The sequence below is a fragment of the Arvicola amphibius genome, chromosome 5 (assembly GCF_903992535.2).
Source record: "Arvicola amphibius chromosome 5, mArvAmp1.2, whole genome shotgun sequence".
NCBI lineage: Eukaryota > Metazoa > Chordata > Mammalia > Rodentia > Cricetidae > Arvicola > Arvicola amphibius.
In genome coordinates, this window is record NC_052051.1 from 130708499 (window position 1) to 130732610 (window position 24112).

Below are 24112 nucleotides of genomic sequence, written 5' to 3' on the forward strand. Positions count from 1 at the left end.
AAATACAGGAGATAGAGAAAAGGGAGAAGAGAAAAAGAAAAGGGACAGGAGAGAAAAGAGGCTAGGGAGGTGGGATAGTGGTATTTGTCCCAGGGGTGGGAGGGGCAAAGGACTTCCTCTGGATAGAGGGGAAACAGACATGGCCTGTAGGCAAACGTTAGTTTGTAAAGGTAAAAGGGGAAACCCCATGTTAGGATGAGGGGTTTAATATTAACTGGGCATGTTTATTGGGTGAGCCAAGGGGACTTTGATTGCTGGACTTCAATACTTTGATAGCTGGACCTGGGTAGCCAGTCTCAGGAGGAGGAAGCGGTCAAATAAGGAAATGGACCTTGGAGGCTAGTTTTAGGAATGTAAACTAATGGTTTTGAGCAGGACACAGAGAATGAGGGAGAAGGGCAAGGCCTGCCCCAGCCACGTTTGCCATGTTCGGGCTGCCTGGAGTCCCTTCAGGTATGGGAGCACAAAAGATAGATGGCTGCATGTAAGTCTGGAATCTTTCTGCTGTTGACTTTGAAGGGACCAATGCTAGAAACCCTTTTGCTTCAAGAAAACAAATCCTGCCCACAATTCCTAAGGGGATGGAAAGTAAACCTTCCCCAGGTGAGACTCACTTGAGAACTTGGTTGGGGTGGTGCTTTGGGTGGAGCATTTGAGATCCTCGCTATGCTGCCCTAGCCTCTCAACATGTAGGCACAGTGAGAAAAGAAAAACACAGTTTTTATTAGCTACTCTTCCTCTTCTTATTAGAAACCGCAGTATATCCAAACCATTATTATTCAAAGACACAATGAAAGATTATGCTGTGAAAATTATAAAGAATAAATTATGAAAGAGTTATCTGTTCTTTCTTTATGTTGGTGATAATATTGAAATTTTAATATGTGCAGCGGTTGTGATTATTTCCCATGCTAAATAAATATTTTACTTTCATAACAATATAGCAATTACAATTTTTATTCTTTTTTATGTACTGCGGTTATTTTTTGTCTACTTGACACAAATTAGAGTCACCGGGGGGAAGAGGGAATCTCAGTTGAGGAACTGCCTCCATCAGATTAGCATGTAGTCATGTCCGTGGGCACTCACTTGTTAATGATTGACATTGAAGGGTCCAGCTCACTGAAGCTATGCATGGGCAGGTGTTCTTGGGATGAATAAGAAGCAGGCAGAGCAAGCCATGGAAAGCAAGTCGGTAAGCGACATTGCCACATGGTCTCTTCCTCAGGTTCTGCTTCCTGATTCCTGACCTGTCTTCTCTCAACAATGAGTTTTAACCCTTTCTTCCCCACATCATTTTTGGTTACAGTGCTTATCACAGCAATAGGAAGCAAGGTAGAGCCCAGCACATCCAAAGTCCCTACTTTTAAATCTTATGGCTCTTAACTTTACCTCTGCTTCCAAAGCAATAAAGTAAAAACATTTTAAAATGTTGCTACAAGATGAAGGCAGATTATGGACTGTTATGGGTGAGATCAAATCATCACTGATATTGACAAGATTTATTTCTGAGGGGTGTTATGGTCAGAGAGCAGAGCAAAAGAATAGACAACAAATAAGAAATTCTGTGGCATGGAGGGTATCAGTGATTCTCCAGAGCCATTTGGCAAGGGGAGTTGGCCTGCAGACTGGGTGGCAGATGGAGGGGAACTTGAAGCCATTGGAGCTTTCTTTGTTGATAGAAGCTACTTTGCATGGTGATGGGAATTCTCTAGTAGAAAGGAAGCAGTTTGGAATTTGGATCAAATGGGGGTAGCTGTGTGTGTCATCCATCCTTCGGGACAATTCCTGATCACCTTCTTGATGTTCTCATCCTAAACCACATGGCGGAAATAATGGTAGAAGAGACCTATCAAAAAATGAAGCCACTATAGAGCACAGCAGCCACCTTTCTCTGTCACTCGGTCTTTTCCTAGGTCTCTCCACCTCCCTAACCACCACCACTTCTGTGTTTTGTCTCAGGCGCTGCTCTGAGCTTGGGGTAAGTTTGTTAAGGTTTGGAATAATCTAGCAACTACCTAAGTAAGAGAGTTTCCTGGCCTTCATCATTTGACAGAAACTTCGGGCTACTCTAGAAATGGAATTAGAAATGGCTCTGCACGCACTTAAAATGGCCTCGGATGATTATGCAAACATTGACTGTAGGGTGGTGAAGAGATGATCCTCGTTCTCACTGGAGGCACCGCAGAAACTTCCTCTCTACTCCTCGCCTTACAGCACTCAGTTCGCGGAAGAGAACAGCAGTAAGATGGCAAATAAGAGTGTCCGCGTCACTCGCTTAATGAAGAGACAGATATACCAGAAACTCTTTGCCCATGAACACAACTTATTCTCTCCTTGGAGTAGCAGTTTCTCCAGTCTTGTTTATTATCTCTCAAGAGTTGGTACCCATCTTTGAATTGTGTAGCCATAAACACAATATTCTCTGCTCTCTCATGTTTTTATGCTGTGTAAACAGCTTTCTGTGTAGCTCTCCTGCTTGCTTCTGCTGCTCTCATTGCTCCCCATGTAGATTCCCTTTTGTTACTGCAAGTAGTTCTGGTTTCACTCATTGTCCAATGGACAGTGTTCCTACCGTTCTTGTCAATAACGGTTCATGGTGCTCTGCTGACAACAAACATTTACACTTTCTTCAGTTTTCCATATTATCAGAGTGCCACCTTGAGCGTTTAGAGAATTTATGTATTTTGTGGGCGTGCCTAATGGGAACAGTCCTGAATCCTAGGTAAGGATGTTCAACTTTCTGGTATAAAGTAGTTGTACAATTTACATGACCTTCAGTGAGTATCTTTTGCCAGATATCCTTTTACACGAGTAAGACTAATTTCTAAAATTGTGGTTGGATTTCCTTATTTTAATCAGAAGTTTTATAAGAATATGTAATAAAACAAACAAACAAATGAATAACAAAACCCCACAGAGAACTGAGCTCAGCAGACAATTCTTAGCTGGTAGGCTGCCACTGAGATTCTCAGTGAATGGATCAGACATGGATTCTGAGAGGGGCATATTGTCTCCCGAAGTGAGCAAGGAGGTGTTTGGAGTGTGCCAGCAGCTAGTTTGGTTTTAATGGTTGGAAAATGGTGGGGAGAAGCAGCAAAGCTAAGTGGAATTGTAATAATTCTCTGAGCACAGGTTAAAGGAAAGATGTCTTGTAGACTACATAATATACAATGATTTGATATGAGGACAGAGAACGAAAATAAAAAAAAAATGTTTGAGATTGTGAATGCTTCCGTATTTCCTTCAAATCTGCCTGTCTGTTCGTCTCAGCTTTACTCTGTGATACAGTGGTCTTTCATCGCATCTTCTTTAGCACCAATGGCTTTCTGATCGTGATTATACAGCTATACCATGGGTGTGGGCTCTCTCCACTGTTTCAGCACATGAGAAAGTGGATATAGAAACGCTAGGTTTTAATGAAATTCTTGAAGAACAAGATATTTGTGCTTCTCTACTTAATCATCTAGGGCTCTAGGGCTATTAAACTGGTCTTATTCAATATAGTGCTTAAGTTTTAACTAGGACAATCAACCAGGAGAATAAATTAGAAGGGACTGAAACACAAAAGGAAGAAGTCAAATTATTCTTATTTGCAAACCACATAAACTTATAATTAAAAGACTCTAAAAGTATCTCTAAGACATTATTAAACTTATAAACACTTTCACCTTAGTAAAATTTCTCCCTCCCCCACTTTTATTCCCTTTCCCCCCTCTTCTTTTCTGCTTAAACTATTGCCTGTACCCTTACTCAGTCCCCCAATCAGCACTGCTTTTTCCATTCTTGTGGTCCCTTTCTAGTTTCCTGACCCTATTTACCTAACATAGAGGCACGGACACACATACACACAAACCTAGGCTCTTCATATTGATATAGAATATGTAGAATATGTAGTGAATGTCTTTCTGAACCTGGGTTATTTGGGTTACTTCACTTAGTATAATTTCCAGATCCATCAATTTTCTTGAAAATGTTATAATTTTATAAAATATGTTTTTAAAGTCTCTTCTACTTTATTATAATTCTATTGTATTATTCTACGCATATGTCATTTTTATTTATAGTCTTATTCATTTGAGTTATCTCTCTCTTTCTTGTGCTACTTTGTACAGCTTGTTAATCTCATTTTTTTTTGACGACCCAACTTTCTGTTTGACCACTTTTACATATTATTCTTTTAGTAGTTAGTTTCTGTCTGACCAATAATTATTTTTTGATGGCTCCTGCTTTGGTATCTAGATTGTTCTTGTTTTTCTTTAGGACTGGGAGGTTCATTGTCAGGTTATTTATTTGAGAATGTTGTCTTTTTCTCTTTGATAACTGTGTACAGAACCATCAAGATGGAAACCACATGAAGTTTTATGTAACCTAACATCTAAGGAGGATAATATTATCATCAAATTTTTCATATGGGGATCTAGGTGACACCAGCTTCATTCCATGGCTTTTTTTGAACACCTTTCTTCAGATGGATTGAACCTCCAGAAAAACCATGCAGAATGTTTCATTCCCCTACCCTAAAATGATTTTCCAACATGGGAGCAGCTCCCAATAACCTAGAATTCTCTTGCAGATGAAAGACATTTAATGAAATTTCTCTAATTTTCCTTTTAAAAATGATTTTATGCTACTCAGTAATTATGATATAATTGATCTCCATTGTTGACAAATTAGAAATATGCCATACAGATGGAAATGAAAACTTCATTTTAGTTAATATATCCTAAAATATTGAAGCTCCAAAATTTTAACTTAATTGTCAACATTTTTTTTTCAGCCTAGCTCTTGGCTGGCCAGAGTAGCCTGGCTTTCTAACTCTTGGAAACAGAATATTTTACTGTCCTCATTTGTTTGCACTTGAGACTCAGAATATTGACATCTGAGGGGAGGAACAATTTTCTTGGCTCTGCCATTTCTTCTCTTCTTGCCTGAAGGGTTCAGACCCTATCTTTAGAAGTGATTCTAGAAGAAAGTTAATGCTGCAGACATATATAACAACTGTTTACCTACTTCCAGACTCTGTACACATCACTGATTTTGGAAGTTCAAGACACAGTTTTTATTACATAAATGGACATTACCTTTTAATAGGCTCCCAAGCCCTTCATACAATGGTGCATTTTGAAAACACAGCAATTGCTGTCTCTTGAGCAATGTCAGGGACAACTCTTGGCATTGTTAAAGCTCGCCAAAAAGGCTGAATTTACCATCTTGACTGCTGAGAATTATAGAGAAGGAGAAAATCCTTTCCATGTGGTGACAGTTCAGAGGAACAAAGAGACAGATGGGAAGAGTGTTATCACAGGACAGACAAGCCCACCCTTCAGGAAGCTTGGAGAAGAGACCGGGAGCCAGCCGTCAACAGCAAGACCATTTCCTCATCTTCCTTTTCTTTTCTTTTCTTTTCTTTTTTTTTTTTTTCAGAAGTAGTTAATGTCTAAGAATAATACTTACCAAACAAACTGGCAACAGAACTCAAGTCCTTTCCTGGGATCTTCATGGTGGGGAATTAGATCTATGAATTCTCTCTGGTGTACCGGAGTGGGGGAGGTGGTTTCTTCAGGAGGGGCAATCTGAGTAATGAAAGCCATTATTACATCTTTATTGCTGCTGTGTACTTAATGAGAGGAGAATAAGTGCTGCTCCCGAAAGAGTTAAGGCTGCATCTCTTCTTACACCTAATTAACAATAGGAAGGCTTTAGGCAAACGGGAAAATGGGGCTCCAGGGACTAGGCAATCTTCTCACCGACTCCATGTAAACCCGAAGAATACCTGTTAACCAGACAGAAGACAGGAGCAGATAGGTTCTGCAATCTGCTTGCAAGACCTTCTGCAGGGAAACAGAGGTGAAGGCAAAAGAGGTTGCTATAGTTAAGTGTCATGTTTTTTGCTTTGTTTTTAAGTAAGGTTGTTAAATTCACAGTCGCCGAAAAATCTAACAAGTATGTCCTTTAAACATTTAATAAAACTTCACTCATTGAGATTTAAAAAAAGCTGTTTTCTTGAATTAATCTGTTTTTAATGAAAGGATGAGGACTTGAAAGTCAGTAGTAGAAACGTGGCTCGGCGTGACTAAGGTAGGGATGAGTGCAGATGTGGCATTGGCCTCTGTGCTTGTTTACTTGTTAATAAATGGAAGAGCTACGATCTGTTCTGTGACAAGTTATCCTGCTGAAAGGGTTCCAAGCTGTTACTCGTGGCTCCAGACGGTTCGGTTGAAGTCCGTGGGTTAACATACCATTCTCCTGAATGCAAATGTACTCCTTTCCATGAGGAAGTGATCCTCCCTGTCATGTGATCTAAAACAACGACCTACTAGCCATCCATAAGGGGTGTTGGCGAAGGAGATGTTTCATTTAGTGAGATTTTGAGTTGAATCCATACTTTGATGTTTCTCTTTTTAATGGACTTTTTGAAAATTTGAAATCATACCTGGAATTTTAGTACCTAAGTTAACAACTAACAAACGGAACTGATTGCTGAGTTAGGATGCTCTCTGTTGGAGGAAGTGCCATGGTTGACATCGTTTTGTTCCTGTCCCTTTGTGGGAACCTGATACCTTTCAGAGAAAAGAGTGCAGAATACAGCAGGCTATGGCTCTCTGACTGAGCATAATGATTTCAAAGATGTTGCAAGAGTTATTTAGTGGAAGACAGATATAAAAAATGTGCTCCATGAATTTACAGATTTTTGACATCTAAGTACAAGAGCTAGCAACGTCAACTAATTAGTGAGCCCATGAGAGCTGTGAACTGATGACTAAGCCATCACATAACCAGTCATGTGTAGATTTCTTCAAGGTTTAATCACTATGGTAACCAGTTATCAAGGTGGTACCCAGTAATGTTCGCCTTCAGGTATTCATCCCCTAGAATACTACCCCAATAGAAGTAAGGCTTCTAGAATGAAATCATGAGTGGGTTCCCAGTTTGGCCTGCTGTGTCATTCCCTCTAAAGGACACCAGTGCATTGCACCAGGACACATAAGCAGTTGTCTGGAGAAAACCCCCGTGACAAGAAGCAGAGGTACCTCTCCCTCATAACCCATGACTGAATGATGTAGCAGTAGATCTAGGCTAGTCTAGCTTTTAAAATATAGCCCAGACAAATTCTGATAAACTTCAAGAGATGCCTCCTTTCTAGCCATAACAGTTCAGCATAGCTGCTTCAAAGTATGTGACCCAAAGAAACTATGAAACAAGAGTCACAACTCATTTATTCAACTTGAAATGTTCTTTGATTGACATATAATAACTCTGCATATTAGGGGGTACAATGTGTTGTTTTGATAATGATAAACCAAGGATTAACATGTCAATCACCTTAAACACTTAACATTTTTGACCTTAGGATTTATAGTGCTTTGCTTTATAAAAATTAAAATCAAAATATTAAATGAGCTAATAGTAATAATAATAAAATAATAGTAATTTAATAATTAATGAGAATTCATTTCTTAGAGGTTTTCTTCTAAGGCCAAATACTATTTATAGCTAGGAAAATACATGGCTGCTTTTGTCTAATTCAGTCTCATGTCCTCAGAAGCACTCATTCTTACATAGAGGCCATGGAGTTCTGTGGTTTGATAAAATAATTAAGAAGATGAGTATTTTCTGAGGTTAATATTAATGAGATGAAACTGTGATTATCAGAAGCTTGATTGTAAATTTCAATTTTTTCACCAGAAGAGAGTGAATTTTCTTTCTGAGAGAAGCAGTAGAGAATTTTCCTAAACACCCACAGAATTATAGTGAGGAAAGACATGTCTAAAGTAACCTAACTCAAAACTGTGCTGGCATGTGTGCTCTTCCCCTTACCTGAAGTGGACTTGCTTCTTTTCCAGGCAAAATTCCTTTGTACTTCAAGACCCATCATTTGTGGCATCCTCTGCAGTGTGGAATGTTTCCAGATTCCTGTTGTTCTGGTTCGGTGCCTATGGGGTGGTTTGAAAGAAAATGGCCCCCAAAGGGAGTGGAACTATTAGGAGGTGTGGCTTTGTTGGAGTAGGTGTGGCCTTGCTGGAGGAAGTGTGTCACTGTAGGAGTGGACTTTGAGGTCTCCTATATGCCCAAGCCACACCCAGTGCCTCAGTCCGTTTCTTGTTGCCTACTAATTAAGATGTAGCCAGCACCATGTATCCTACACACTACCATCCTCCCTGCCAGGATGATAATGGACTAAACCTTTGAAACTGTAAGCCTCTACCTCAATTAAATGTTTTCCTTTGTAAGAGTTATTGTGGTCACAGTGTCTCTTCACAGCAATAGAAACTTTAACTAAGACAGTGCTATGCTGCATTTAGAAAAGTAGCGTATGTATTTTGTTTTTCAAATTAGCTTTATTATACTTATAATGCAAAGTTATTGGAGAAGAGGGAAATACTGTGTTTCCAGACAATGGTTACCAAAGAATGGCATTCCTACTTCTAAAGTATTTAAATGATGATCAAATGTACATTCCTATACCAATAAGTCTAAACACAGAAGAAGATGCAATTATAGTTTCTGGGGCAAATTTCTGGGTTTGGTGGGTGGGGATCCCACTAGAAGTACATGACGGCAGACATATTGAAGGCCAGGGTTCATTTGAATTTAAAAATTCATGTTTATGTATCTTAAAATCTCTCCTGAAGGCAGGAGTAGGGGAGGCAGAGATATATGGCACCAGGGGAGTAAGGCTCACTTTAAAAACATAAATAAATAAACCTGATCAAATCTCAAATGAACTCATAGAGAGTGAAGCAGCAAGCACAGAGCCTACAAGAATTTGCACCTACATATATCCTAATAGCTTCTAGTTTAGTACTATTAAGAGACTCTTGAGTATAGGAATGGTGGGGTCTCTGATTCTTGTGCCTGCTCTTGTTACTCTTTTATTTTTTCATTGAACTGTCTCGTCCAACTCTGATATGATGGGCTTTTTGCCTGTTTCCTTATTATATCTTAGTTTTTTATGGTTTTTTTTTTTGTTATCTCTTAGAAGCTTGTATTTTCCTAACGAGAGACAGAGAAGGTGTGGATCCAGATGGAAGAGGAGGTGGGAAGAAACAAGGGAGGAAGTAGAGGGAGGAAAAACTATATTCAGATTACACTGTAAGTAAAAAAAGAATCTATGTTTAATAAAAGGGGAAAATGTTCTCACCTATCTCAAGTGGTTTAACTCGAGCAGGTATCAGGAAATTGACAGTTTGGGGACATAAATGATATTTCTGCCTCTGGATATCTGTCTAGGTCTAAGTGAGTTCATAAACAGAATATTGTGTGAGGATGAATATCTTCCTACACAAGTTAAGTTATATGATTTATATATAAGATACATGGTTTCATGATCTGTCTGTCGCTCTAAAGAAGGACCTCTGAGGAGGCCAAAGTTATTTGGGTCAATAACTATCTAATGAAGGCTTTCTAAATGTAAGGCCTCAGACTAGGCACTTGGAAAGACAAGGAGATTGTTCAATTCTCAAAGCAATAGTAAGACAATAGTAAATAAATGTGTCAACCAAACCCTCAGAAGTTTCATTTTAAAGACCCTTTAGTACCTACACATAGATTTAAGGGAAGGCAAGAGAATTGCATCTGGTCGGAAAGATGTTCAGAATAATTGCATCTAGATCATGCTGGCCAGTTAACAAAAGGAAGGTATCAACTCAGGAACAGAATACTGGAAATTTTTCAGTTCATTAGACTTTGCAAAACTTGATCACTTCCCGGCATTTAGTATATTTAGTTGTTAAAAAAAACCTGGAAGATTGAATTTTACAGTAAATGAAACTATGACTCGGTCTGCCCTAATTAAATAGTCAAACCTACAGCAAAGACCAGACTGCCTGATCTAGATTTCAGATCTGTGTTGACTCTACCAATGTTCTTCCCATTTGGTGTGGTCAGGGCTTGGTTCTGTTAGCCAGAGCATCCTGAGGCATTGTGTTCTAATGTGGAGAGTTGAGATATAAAGTCACCATGGCCCAGTTGTCTGTACAAGGTGAAAAGTGAACACCCAAGACAAGTTAAAACAGTGGGAGGTGAAGTATGTGCTTTCCTCCAAGTACCAGATGCAAGGCTTGGCAAATGGGAAATCCAATGTTTACACCGACACAGAGCTCCTGCCGATACTTGAATTCAGCCTAACATCCTGAGTTTTGAAATAACTCAACTATCAGATCCATTAAAAAATACAGCTTACAATCCTTTTTTTTTTCCAAGTTTTTTTTTTTTTTTCCTAAATAAAGCACATGGAATTGAAAAGCATTTCCATTTGGTGTGTGGAACTGCCTGTGGAAGAACAAATATATTTAGCTAGGGAAAAAGGTTCCTTAAAAAATACCCACTTCTTATTTAAGAACCACTATTCACCAGAGCAAAGGAACAGAATAAACCCTATATTGCTTTTCTTACAAAGTCGATGATCATCCTGCTTAAATCCCAGGTTGTCGTATGTGATAACTTGCCTCCATATCTAAATAAGAGAAAGCTTCTGGGGAGAAAAAAAAAGTTCTATCTGCATTTCCATGGGTTTAAACTGATGTGCCCATAATTTTCATCTGAGCTGAATTTAAAATATCAAAGAGGATGTAGGAATAAGTCAATTGTTAGGAAGAAAGTAGCATGTATTAAATAAATTGGAAATAATATAATTATAAACAATTGTAGGTCTAAAAATATATGTTTGTGTGATTTACTCAATGGCTGTTTTGTCATTTGGGACACAAGCAATTGATGCTGAAGGAAGCATATCTATTCTACATCAGCTCTATAAAATTTGTAATGCCAAGGAGACCACAGATTTCCTTTCAACATTTGGTGGGGAAATGAAAAGCCCCATAATCCTAGCTGCTAAGTCCCTACCCTAAGTCTTGACTGCTGAATCTAGATCCCACATTGATTCACAAATACAAATGTCCAGCTGGAAATCTGTGCCACTCCCAACTCAGAACTTTTGTTTGGAAAGGAACAGTGATACCCAGGCGACCCAAAACTACCGCCTCACAGATAAGGCTAACGGAGGTCAAAGAAAGCCCCAAACCAGGAGTGACTCCAGGCCAAAAGCTATGGCTTCTAGTTATCCTAGGCTTGACCTAAGCTCCGCAGTGCCAAGTCAATGCATAGGCAGTTTGTGATTTCATGGGGACAGTAAGAGAGCCCTTGGTTTGGCATACCAGGGAGACCATGTGAGATCACGCTATTTCTGTCTTCAAACTCTGTAGAACGGCAAATTATGTAAATATTAAACTGTAGGGGGTGGGGAGACTTTGCAAGTGAGTAGTTGTTCATGAAAATAAAAATAAAAAAGACAGGGCTCTCTGAGACCACCAAACTTTAATCAATCTGGGCACATGCTATGCAAAAGAAAAGATCATGTGCTCCACAAAAATACTCATAGAACTGAATGCTTCTTCTGAAAGTTATGTCTTGGAGACACACTGGGTACTAATCATAGAATTGCTAATCACAAGGTGGGAATGTTTGGCAATGGCAGAAGGTAAAAGAATGGAGGAGAATTACTGCACTGGTAAATCTTGGGTAAACCATATTTCAAGTTTTTGAGGCTGGCTGAGCAAGGTCCTAAATTTGAGTCAAGTCCCTTTAATTACTCTTGCTGTAAGTCCTACAGTGAGGTGGATGAACTTTCAAACAGTAAACAGTAGAATTACTCACCGGGTGCTTTTTCCTCAAACCCTATCCCAATTAGAGAGCTGCCTTTGGTTTGGGTCCCTTGGACTGGTGCTCTTGCTAACACTCATCAAACACAGGAAAAATAAAACAGCAGCTTAACTGTGCTGGCAGTGTGAAAGCCTTGTTCAAATAATCAGCGTACTTCTAACTGCCTAGTAATAGACAGAAAGGGGGGGCGGGGAAGCCACCAAATGACCAGATTTATACTACTGGGCAGGTCTGAACATAAAGCAACAGTTCAAATCTATTCATTTACAATTTAAAACCAGCCTTTCGGTGCATAACTGTTTACATAATAGCGAAGAGCCTAGGCAGAGCAACGGGAACCCATTTACAACGTGTTAACCAAATAACGCATGTTTACAAAAGATTTAGAGTTTGTTTTTGGAGAAAAGAACCTTAGTACCCATGCCAACCAAAGTCGGGCAGTATGTACAGTTAGCAAATCATTTTTTTTTTTTTGCTGCAAAATTAGTGTCAAGTTGCTTAAATCCATAGACGGCTTCAGAGTAAGTCACTCATTAAACTGATGTGGGAAGGCAGTATGCTTAAACAGCCAACTGCCCCATTCTGAGGTTGATTTTTTTTTTAATCAGTCTAATAATGAGCTGAGGGTATTATTGCTTAACCAGGGCAAGGCAAAAAGAAAGCAGAATCCTCTGAAAATGGCCATCCTGGATTTAATAGCCTACAACAAAACCCTAAGCAGGTCAACTCCATGGTTCAGCAACTCCTAAAAGCCTTGTCTCCAAGGCTTATCAGGACTGTTGGTGCAAGGGGGCTTCCAACGAGAGCTGATTTACAGCACTGGAGAGCTTGGCGGTGACAAAGGAGGGCCAGGTCCTCCAGTGCCTTCTGGAGCTTTTAGATCCCAGCTGATAAGGTCTGCGATAGACAGAACCTTTTCCTCTCTGCGGTCGACGTAAACAGGTCACAGCGTCTGGAGAAGCTTGCCAGGAGTCAGAGCAATCTCTCTCTCTCCCTCTCTCCAGGGCAGAGTCAGATTTTTATTGAGTCAAGCGATCTAATTGAACACAAATCATGTGATCAGACTCTGAGTGTATTAAAAATGAAACAGAGGGACCAGATTTGTCTCAGACTAGAGCTGTTACAGGGTTAACGTTTCAGTCATCTCCGGAATACAAAATGAATTTTTATATTCTTGCGCTGGCAGAAGTTCAAGGCGGTGGTGGGGGTGGGGGTTGAACACACACACATACACACAGAGACGTGTGTGCACGCGTGCGCAGATCTAGTGTCATGCTAGCTGTGTCTGTTGTGAAGCAATATGTTGGCTAAATAGGACAGGTCCGGTGAGTTAACGTCTCCTGGCAAGCCTGATTTAAACCATGGCTACACAAACCAGAGCCCTGTCCAGCTCTCAGGAAAGTGAATTATATATAATAACACTTACAGTTTCCTAGTACTATTAGATTTGCCTTCTTACATAAACGCTTAAGTTATGACAGAAAACAGGGCCGTGTCAGCTCCTCTCAGTCCCAGCACATTCGCTATTAGCATAAGAAACGCTGCTTAAGGCAGACCTAGTCGGGCTTGAAATTTCTGAATTAATGGATTTGATTTCCTCTTGAGACAAACCATCAGCCTTGCAGTAATGGAAATAGATATAGTTGGTAAAACAAATAAAACGCCGGCATGCAGATAAAATGGGTTTCGGCTTAAAATAGTAATGTCGTAATTGAAGTGAGCGATTACAGGGCTGCTAGGCACAAAGAAATGCCGTGACAATGAAGTCATGTTTTTGTTAAGTATAGTCATTTCGTGAAAACGCCGAGCTGCAGATGTCATTGTCTGCCAAAGGGAAAACTATACTTAGTCTTCTATGCAAAGATCATTTAATAACATTTGGCTAATTTTAATAATAATTGCTAATATTAACCCAGTGTTTCACCGGGAGCTCGAAGACAAAGGCTCCTAAGTTCTCCCCCTTCTGTTGGGAGTGAGCCAAGGAGGCCAAGTTCCTGTAAGAGCTCTTGGCAAAGAGGTCTCAGAATTCCCCACCCCCAGCAGCCCTCTCCTCGTTAACGTCTTATTTCTCTTTCTTTGTTGAGCATCTGTTTTGAGAAATGGAGCCTGGTAGCTGGCAATAGGAGATGGTGGGGCGGGGTGACGGCGAGGCGGGGGAGAATAAAACGGGATCCCCAGGACAGAAAAGTGGGTTCTGGAATGTTCCCTTCTGATCCGGCTCCCCACGGCCCCGCCCCCTCCCACCCCGCCCTGATCTGTTTCAGCTTGTCTGTGAACCATATGAAATGCAGAACAGAAACTTCCATTTTTAGAACTTGAAATCTTTCCATGCGCGTACACACGCGAGCGGAGGCCGCCAAGGCCAGGGGATGTCACTAGAAACACAATGCCTGATGACTCGGAGGAGACAGCGATCCAAACACACTCAAGCAGAAGGCTCCACGGGGGCCCCAGCCTTCACTCCGCCTTCCTGCCCCTCCTCCATCTCACGGCGCCACAGGAAGGGACCTGCCCTGTGCTTCCTCTTCAGGTTGTGGTAATTAAAACAGCATTGTGACTGTGGGATTTTGTTTGGAATACACTGTGCTTGGTGCTTTACAAGGCTGACTGGCACACACAACCTGCTGGGCTCATTTGGCGTCCATCTTATACAAGGGACGAGCCTAAGGTTGATATATATATATATATATATATATATATATATATATATATATATATATATATATATATATCATGATATATCTATCTATCTATCTATCTATATATATATATATATATATATATCAGTCACATTCTTCTCAGAGCCACAGAGGAGATAAAAAAAACAAAAAACAAAAGGAGGCCCCCGCCCCCACCCCAGAGGATTGGGTTGTGACTTCCTAAGAGAGAAGGTTAAGCGGACCAGCTTTGTGACTTGGAATGAATCCAAAAGAGGGCCCTCTTCTTTTTTCTCCCTCAGCCAGCTAGAATAATTCATTCCCTAAGGCTGCCTACCTGTGACAGTCACAGGTGACCTCCAGCCTGGTAAGCTCTGATGATTTCCCCTTCCCATTGCCCCAGTACAACTCCCTTTCCCAGCCCCCCCACCCCCAGAAGACAAATGCGCTGCCTGCCCAGGACTGATCTGGAGAGTGGAGGACACACAGGCGGGCGGGGCCTGCACATGTCACCATTAAGCCTCGCATGAGGAGGTTTTACAGCCTTCTTCACACTCCCACACGCATATAAACACACCCACACTCAACATCGAGTTCCCCACACTGGAGAGCAATCCTCTTCTATTAGGAGACATTTTAAAGCATATTAGCACCCTCCCCCAAAGCCATCAGCCAAACCGTGTTTATTACTTCGTTTGCTGTTTTAAAACCCCCTCCTAATGGCTTCCAAGGAGACAAGGGACTTCCTGAAGAAAGCTCACAGTTCCTCTGGTGAGGGACATTCACACCTGACGGATACTTAAATCTTTTTCTCCCCTCACTTGACACAGGGCTGGTGACACGTAATGTACTTTTTTTTTTCTTTTGACAGAGTAATAAAAACCTCATTATCTCTGAATAGGCAGCAATTTCGTTATCTAATCTTTTTACCAAAAGGTTAGTTAATTAATCAGAAACAAATCCTGATTATTATTTCAATAGAATTAGAAAGACAGATCACCAGAGTGCTGCTAAAGAGGGCCAGCCTGCGGTTTCACCTGCTCATTGCCATTCAGGCCCTTGCTGCCAGGGCCCCTCCAGGCACCCAGCCCTGGGAGCAGCAGCCAACAGATGGCTGCTGGGAGTGAGCGACCAGCCTGCCTGGGCTCAAATGCCTGTGATCACATTACCTCACCGAATCCGTTACCAAGGTAACTGTTAAATTGCTGTGAAAGACATGGTAATAAAGTAACCTGTCACATCGACAATAAAAGGAGCAGAATTTTCCTGTTCACTGAACTTTGCAGCTCATCAATACTCACTTGGTGGAGAAATTCCCCACTCCTCCCGGGTCAGCCTCAGGAATCTTTCCATAAGGTTTCTGAAATGCAAACGAAAGTTCATGTAAACACAAGAGAGGCAGCATCAAAAGCCACATTCTTAGCTGCATGGGGCAAAGGCTTGCTTCTCTCTACGGAGAAGTGCTTATGAGAGTCTGAAGAACATCAAATCTCCCCCTTTTGGTGTTGTTGTTTTTAATTTAGACCACGCTAGATAAAAATAGCCTTTGCTAGTGACAGACAGCTGTGGTTAATAGGAGACAGAGAAAACCGAGCACAAGGACAGGAATGAAACCTAACACACCTCTTCTTCATTCAGATCCCATCTTATTGATGGCTTTTATTACAGGGTTGTGGAACTTTAAAGGTGATTTGGATTTATGCATAAAGGGGGCGAGCCTGAGTTTGCGCAAGCAAGCCCCCCATCCTGCCCTGTACCATCCCTCGTCGGTTGGAACTACACAGAGATGATGTTCACTGACTGTACCTTGTGACCTTGTCCCCTCCTGCAGACGCCCTTCAAATGCTAGGGGTGACACTGTGAGAGCTGAGATTTACTGCAACCCATGGCGGCTGTTCTCTACGGTAAGGAAAGAGAATGGCCACATACTTAAAGAATAGGGGATGAGTGGAAAACTTCATTTATTTCAATCACACTTGGGAGCCTGCCCTATGTGCACGCACGGGAAGTAGGGTATAACCAACTAGCCTTCATTATCACACGTTTGTAGGCTTTAGGCGTTGGGCTCCATTTAGTGCTGTCATTAATTAGGCAGTGTTAACCTAAGAGTACTTCAAGACTTGCCTATTGATATATTTCTGGGCATGGTCCCTTTTCCCATTTCCTCCGTTTGGCTAGCAGATAACAGTTACAGCTTGTTTATAAAAGAGCAACAAAGCACAAACAAAAAAAAATCCTACTTATTTTTTTTTTCCAGCCCACCACTGATTTGAACCACTCCTATTGGTAGCGACAACTTATGGAAAACTAGCCCCAAGCAAGCATGGTTCTCAGTATGGACCTCCCAACATGTGGGTACGGCCACAGAGCCTCACTGCCTAGCCCCCATACCGGTACTTTGATTGGCACCTTAGAGAAGATGATGCTTTTTAACAGTGAGATTAGGGGTGGGAAAATGGATGTGTTCCCAGTAGAAAATGAAGGCTGTGTTTAAGTGTGTAGGGGGGCAGAGGAAGCCCTCAATGAATGAAATCCCGGGTGAATGTGCTTTGACATAGGTACTGTCATGTCAAGGACTCTAGCCTCAAACCATATAGGCCCTTGGAGTAAGGCTCAGCAGGATGTTGTACTGACTGGTTTTGTGGGTCAACTTGACACAAACTACAGACATCAGAGGAAGGAGCCTCAGCTGGGACAAAAGCCTCCTTGAAATCCAGCGGCAAGGCATTATTTTCTCATTTAGTGATCAAGAGGAAGGCACAGCCCATGGTAGGTGGTACTATCCCTGGGCTGCTGGTCCTGGGTTCTATATAAAAGCAAGCTGAGCAAGGCATGAAGAGCAAGTCAGTGAGCAGCGTCCCTCCATGGCCTCTGCCTCAGCTCCTGCCTCCAGGATCCTGCCCTGTTTGAGCTCCTGTCCTGACATCCTTCAGGGGTGAAGAGCAATGCTAAAGTGTAAGCCAAATAAACCCTTTCCTCCCCAGCTTAACTTTTTGGTCATGGTATTTCATAGCAGCAATAGAAACCCTAACTAATGCAGAAAGCAAAGACTATCTAGAGGATCTGGGTACAAATGTTAAGAGTATTTATAAAATAATGTACACCGGATCTTTCTCCCACTAAAGAGTTAAGGCCTGAAGTTTGATCCCGCAACAGAGACTGCTCTTAACAAGATTAGCTACTCCTATCTTCTTGATCCAGTTCTGTGCCCAGTTCCTTGTTTATTTGTATGTAATAACCCGAGCTCTTTGTTCATGTCTATGCAATAACCCACCTGTCTGTTCTACTGGGTATAACAGACACACACTGAGCATCTAGCATGCTGTGATTTTTCCCACAGATAACCCAGACAACTGGGACAGCTTTCTGTCCATATGTCCGTCTGTCTGTCATTTCTTCATTTCCTTGATACCCTAATCAGGTCCCTACCTGGGACATAGACATGGTGTTCATTTTCTGCATCAGAGATATCTAGCTCCATTTGGAAGAATAGGAACTATGTAAATAATACAATTAAGTCAGCCCACAGGTCAGGGCTGTCAATACCTGTGGGACCCAGTGAGTTACATAAATGTGTAAAGAGGATGGGTGTGAGAACGTGGGCAAGGGTGATGCTTGCTCAGCTGGATTCTCTCTCATTGGGAGCAGCACTGACCAATGGACTGTTTCTATGTCGCTATGGGGAGGTCCCCACGGTCAGATACTGTAATTTCTCCAACAAAACCTCCCAACAGGAGTTTTAATACGCAAGCACAACTTTGGAAGTTCATTTGTATCCATTTTCTGGATTTGCATAAGTACATAGACTGGGTATCTTAAAGGAAAGGAATCTAGTTTCTCATAGCTCTGAATGGCAGCCATTTGGATCCTGGTGTCATAGGACTGGTTTTTTCTGTGACCTCTCTCCCTGACTTGTAGTCCAGTGTCTTCCCCCTTCTTTTCTTGGGGTTTCCTTTCTGCCTTTGCTCTAAGTTTTCTTCAAAGAGGAAACTGTCATGTGAAGTACTTAATTTTAGCTCAATTGTCTGTTCAAAGACCTCATCTCCAAACCCATTCACATTCCATAAACTGAGAATTAAAACTTTATGTGAATTTTTAGAAAGGAATGACAGACACCTAATTCAGTCTATAATGCCAGCATAGCTAGAGAAAACTCTGGTCCAAGATGAGTCCTGGCATTGCTGGTCACACTATGGGTCAATGGGTAAAGATGCTTTCTGCCAGGATTGATGACATGGCCCAGAAGGAGAGAGCAAACTCCTGAAAATTGTCTACTGAGCTCCACACCAGTGCATACAAGCTCACATGTGTGTGCGCACACATTCACACACACACACACACACACCTATACACACACACATATATTTAAATTGGGCGGCGGTGGTGCATGCCTTTATTCCCAGCACTCGGGAGACAGAGACAGATAGATCTCTGTGTTCAAGGTCATTCTGGTCTACAAAATAAGTTCCAGATTTACAACCGGGACTACACAGAAAAACTATGTCTTACAAAATCAAAAATAAATAAGTAAGTAAATAAAACAAACAAACAAAAAAAAAAACGATGTGAAAGGTGAGGCATTCTGTCCAAGCCTTGGAACTATATGGAAGGCCCACTTTAAGGATAGGATGAATTATTTAATGAAAGGCTTTTCTAATAAGCACAGCATTTAGAATACAGCCTGAGAATTAGAGTTTTGGGTCACATTCACAGTGACCCTTGGGAGCAGAATGGGGTAGACTGAAACCATCAGGAAACAGAAGCTGTAGCTGAACAATGGTGTCCATGTGAAGGGTTTCACACACACAGAAGGGAGTGAACCAGGTGCTTTAGATGACAGAGAAGCACCCAGGACATGTAAATCTGGGATACCACCTCTCCCAAAGAGCTATGAGATTTCATGGGGCCTTGAAGTCCAGGCAACCAACTAGCTCACCTTTCACGATTGAACCTGGACAGATGTGAAGTAGTGACTCTGCATCTCCCATAGGGCATTTGTGGCAGACCACAAAGAGAGGTCCACCATATCCAGCTTGGTGAACCAATGAGTATTTTATTGGCATTACAGGAACATGAGTGAGGAATTACTAAAAGGATCATGGATCACTCAAAAGTAACTAGACCACCAAAAGGTCCCATACTAGAAAGAGTGATGTAATGAGGCTGCTTGTTCATTTCCCGGCTGCCCAGACTCCTGAAATAACCACATAGAATTAGTTAAATCATGAATTAATTATTAGTTAATTAGAATTAGTGTATTAGTTAAATCACGGTTTGGCCAATTACTTATTGCTAGTTAGCTCTTACATTTAGAATTAACCTATATCCATTATTTTATAGTTTACCACGAGGCTCGTGACCTACCAGCAAGGTTTCAGCGTGTCTGTCTCTGGCGGTCGCTCCATGGCTTCTTTCTGAATCCACCTCCTTTCTCCCAGCATTCAGCTTAGTTTTCCCCGCCTAAATTCTATTTTGCTGTAGGTCCAAAGCAGTTTCCTTATAATCAATGGTATTCACAGCACACAGAGGGGAATCCCACATCAGAGTGATAACTAAAACTTCATCACTATATACCCTCCCTCAGTAGATCTCCCACCCCCTATATACTCTAAGTGACAAGACCATGGAAGTTGAAGTAAGAGTAAGTAGTAGTTAAAATCTCAGGTGAGAGCCCACAGTCCATACCACCTCATTCTGTAAAGGAAGATAAAAACTTGTCATTACTACAAACCTAGCTGACATCATACTATTTTATATTATTGCCATGACTATGAGGCCATGGTATTCTTTAGGCCATTACAAACAATCTCTACTCCATGATGGTGACAGATGATGCACAGAGGAAATGACAGCTCCCTAGAGTCACCTTGGAATTCTTGTTTGCCAATGAAGTGCTCTGGGACTCAACTCTAGCTAAAACTTGTCCAGATCACATATTAAAAACTTGCACAGAGGAATTATAAAGAGAAGGCACAATGGGGATTTCAGTAACCAGTGGCATGTCAATGTCTACCAAAGAAAAGGACAGCGAGCATGTAAAGCCAACCTACACAAGTAGTCATGTGACCTTTGACTACTGAGGATATAAAGGTGTGGTAACTGACCCTTTGGGGACATTGTGTCATAGCAGTGTTCATGTTGGAATTAAAGCTTTAAGACTTAGGGTTGAATGTTAGTCTTGCTCTAGGAAAATCACACATTTCTATCTGTTTGTCTCTTTCTTTGGGAATAGGAATGTTACCCTGGGTTGGTCCTTCACTGTATCCTGGAAGTATTAAATTAAAAGCAATAAAGACACACAGGTTAGTTTTCCTTGAATCACAGAAGAAACTTTGGATGTGCAAATGTGCGTCTTTAATACACAAACGCTATCGGTAAATACCTGGCTGGATGACATTCTCAGGTTCCTCCACTCTGCTGGTGGAGGGCAGTGATTTCACATGAGTTCTGGCACTTGCGATGCGCCTGTCTGACGTCGCATGCAGATGCATCCCATTCTCTACCATTATGGTAAGCAAGTAACATGACTACAGTAATTGCTGGCATCGTCTCACAAAATGCACCATCTTTCGGCTTTGTACATGTGGTGTCTTTATTTTATGACTTTGTTTATATACGGATTAAAGCCCCATCCCTCGCGGCAACAGATGATAATCGCACAGGGTCTTGAGCATAGCATAGAGCACAGGAGGAACACTTGCCAGTCTCAGGAAGGCTCAACACCTGAGGACTAGATTTTTCTCTTTGAATTTGTTTTATACTGTTTAAGAAGACACATAGAAAAAGACTTAGAAGACACCATTCAGCTACCACAGAAAAGAAAGCCTTTCCCGTATTATTGAAGGATTTGGGTATGTAATTAATTTCATCGCGATTTGCTCAGAGTTCTGTTGAAGATCACCAGATTGGAAATGCAATATGTTTCTTTGTCTTTTTGATCCTCCTGAAGTCTCAGCTTAATTCACAAATAAGGAAAAGTGATTCTCTGGCACTTGGCATGCAAGTCACAGTTTCCTTGCTGGGTTCCAGCAGATCCGTGGTCTCTAAGCTCCAGTGCTCAGCTGCTGCTACGTTATGGTCTTGCTGAAATATAAAACTGGCTGAAACCATCATTCCCTGTACTGTTGGGAGGCTGTGTTTAAAGCTCTACTTGACCCATCTTGTTTCTTTAGGGAGCTTAATATTATATTGAAAGACAACAGAGTCAATAAAAGTGTCTGTGTGTGTCTGTGGTGGTGGTGGAGGGGGTGTGTTCTATTCAAAACCGAATATTATGAACACTGCTCAAAATTATTAGGAATAATTAGAACTCTTTCTTAGCTTAAGATATTGCATTCATCTTGGTTTCTATATTGCAAAAGATAAATAAAAATTAACACATCATACCCAAATAAAAAATAGAAACACTTCTCTATTGCTAGGTTGTAACATATAAATATTTTGTATACACACCCAGAATTAGCACCATTTACTGTTTATAATGTAAAGTGTAGAGAATGTGAGATAGAGTGGAATTTGGCAGTCACAGTCCCTTATGAGAGAGGCATCTCCTTCTGTGGTCTTGTCCAGGAACTTTTCAAATAAAATGTCAAATTCAAAAGGGAATTTCTAAAAGACTGTACTTTTTTTTTTTTTTTTTTTTTTTTTTTTTTTTTTTTTTTTGGTTTTTCTTGTACTTTTTATTTCTTTCTCCTTCAGGGCTGTGATTAGAACATGGGTAGACAAGAACTCCACCAATGAACTACACTCCCCAGCTTGAAAATAATGGTTTGGGTTGCTTGCCTTGCCTATCCTACACATGGCTGTCATAATATTTCACAGATATCTCATCTGTGAGATATCTTTATATTGATGGAAATATGTCCAGCCTTGGGTTCCCACAGCCTTCCATTTTCTTGATACAAAGCACTGCTTTCCAAAGTTCTGACAGAGAAATATGTTTGCACACAAATTTTAAAGTTAGATTATTGTAGGAAATATTATTTCTCAAAATTGGCATTGCTATATTCTTGATATAAGAAATTCAAATTGTACATTAATAAAAAGAAATCTAAGCAGCTAGCTGATAGTCTGAAGAGAACATTACATGTAGGCTTCCTATTTTTGAAAATTTTAAAGAAATTTGGATAGCCAGGGAATGTTCTCAAATTGCCCAAGTATGTTACTGGTTGTTTTTTCTTCCAACATTGTCTTCCCATTGTGGAGTTTTGGCTCACCCAACAAAAACAGGAACTGGGCCTAAATGAGAAGATGTTTTAAGTCTGAGTTTAACCCAAGTACGATAATTGCACTGAATTGCAAAGATGCCTGGTTTTGTTAGAGAGGAAGCCATGGAGGAAATAAATTGCTCTTGAATATTTCAATGGCTTATAAATAATCTTTGAGTTCAGCTTTGCATGTCAGGTGTGGAGGATTAAAGTCAGACTGAAGCTCAGCAATCACAGAGTCTCCTTCGTCGTAATCTGCACCTGGTAGATCTGTTCTCAGCGGCTTTGCCACGTTCAGGTGATGCCCACAGAACAGGAGGCAGAAATGTTGATGTAGGTTTCTTGGAAGTTTTCCATGGGAAAGTCAGAAGTGTATTCCACTTAAAGACTTCTATATCTCTTTGTCAGTTTAATAAATCCTTGAAAATACAAGAACTATCCAGGATATCTATAGCTGAAAATTTTTTTTATTGCCATTCACTCTCTTTAGAGAATTATTTAAGCTTTTTCTTTAAAAAGTTTTTTAAACGTTCTTTCTTTTGTTAATTTATTTGTATGAGTGTTTTGCCTGCACGTATGTATATACATCACAAGTGTGCCTAGTGCCCTTGGAGGGCGGAAGAGGCCATCAAATATCCCTGGGATTAGTGTTACAGACAACTGTAGGCTGCTCTGTAAGTGCTGGGAATCGAACTCAGGTACCCTGAAGAGCAGGTGCTGAGCCAACGCCTCAGCCCTCCCCTTACCTTTTTTTCTTTTTTGAAAGTTTATAAAAATGCTTTTGAAGTATCTTTTCATTGACTTCTGAGAAGCATAGAGAGTCCAACTTGACCTGTCTGCTTCTTACCAATGAAATGTGTAGTGGCTGGCTCCCCTGCTACCAAGCTGGCCCAAGAAACTGAAATAGGCCATGAGTGCTGTGTCTTAACCCATTTCTTTTTTAATCCATCATAAATAGTCAGAGAATGTGTCTTTGAAATAGTCAGAGAATGTGTCTTTGCTCACCAAGCCCAATGGCCATTGAAATGTTTTCAGTTCTTGGGGTTGCTAGGTTTGGCTGTTCTGGTAAGATGTGATACATAGACGTCCTGTGTACTTTTTTAAAATTCAATTTTTTTTTTTAAGTTTGAGGAGGTAGTATGAAAACTAGAAAAAGAAAAGCATGCTCAGAATCCCAGGAGCAATTGTGGAGCTCAACTGTATGTGGACGTTGCTTTCTAGGATGAAACTCACAGCTGGGCCTGACTACCCTGAGCATAAAAATAAGTTCTAGATGGGAAACATTATTTACTATTACTTAGCACATCTAATGATAGGATGAGTAATATGTTTAATTAAACCCCAATTGAGGTAGCGATAGAATTGTGCATGTGCATAAACCCCTTTACGAATCTGTCAACGTGAGAGGCAAAACATGTCGTAAGAGACAAAGTTGACAAACAGATTGTTTATTGTAGCAAACAGACTGCTTACTGCTTTACTAGCATAAAGCAAAACAGGAAACTGGGTATTATCCCAGGGAGTGTTGAGGGAAGGTAGATTTATGAACTCAGAAGTTACAGAATCCCCATGGACTTGACTCAC

The 24112-nt window shown here is 40.8% G+C and overlaps 1 long non-coding RNA gene across 1 annotated transcript; it reads left to right on the forward strand.

Moving 5' to 3' along the window:
- Window positions 1-291: 291 nt before the first annotated feature.
- LOC119815100 lies at window positions 292-3529 on the forward strand. The gene is made up of 3 exons (XR_005285501.1): window positions 292-603; window positions 1112-1195; window positions 2057-3529. It is a non-coding gene; the product is annotated as an uncharacterized LOC119815100 (long non-coding RNA).
- The last annotated feature ends 20583 nt before the right edge of the window (window positions 3530-24112 follow it).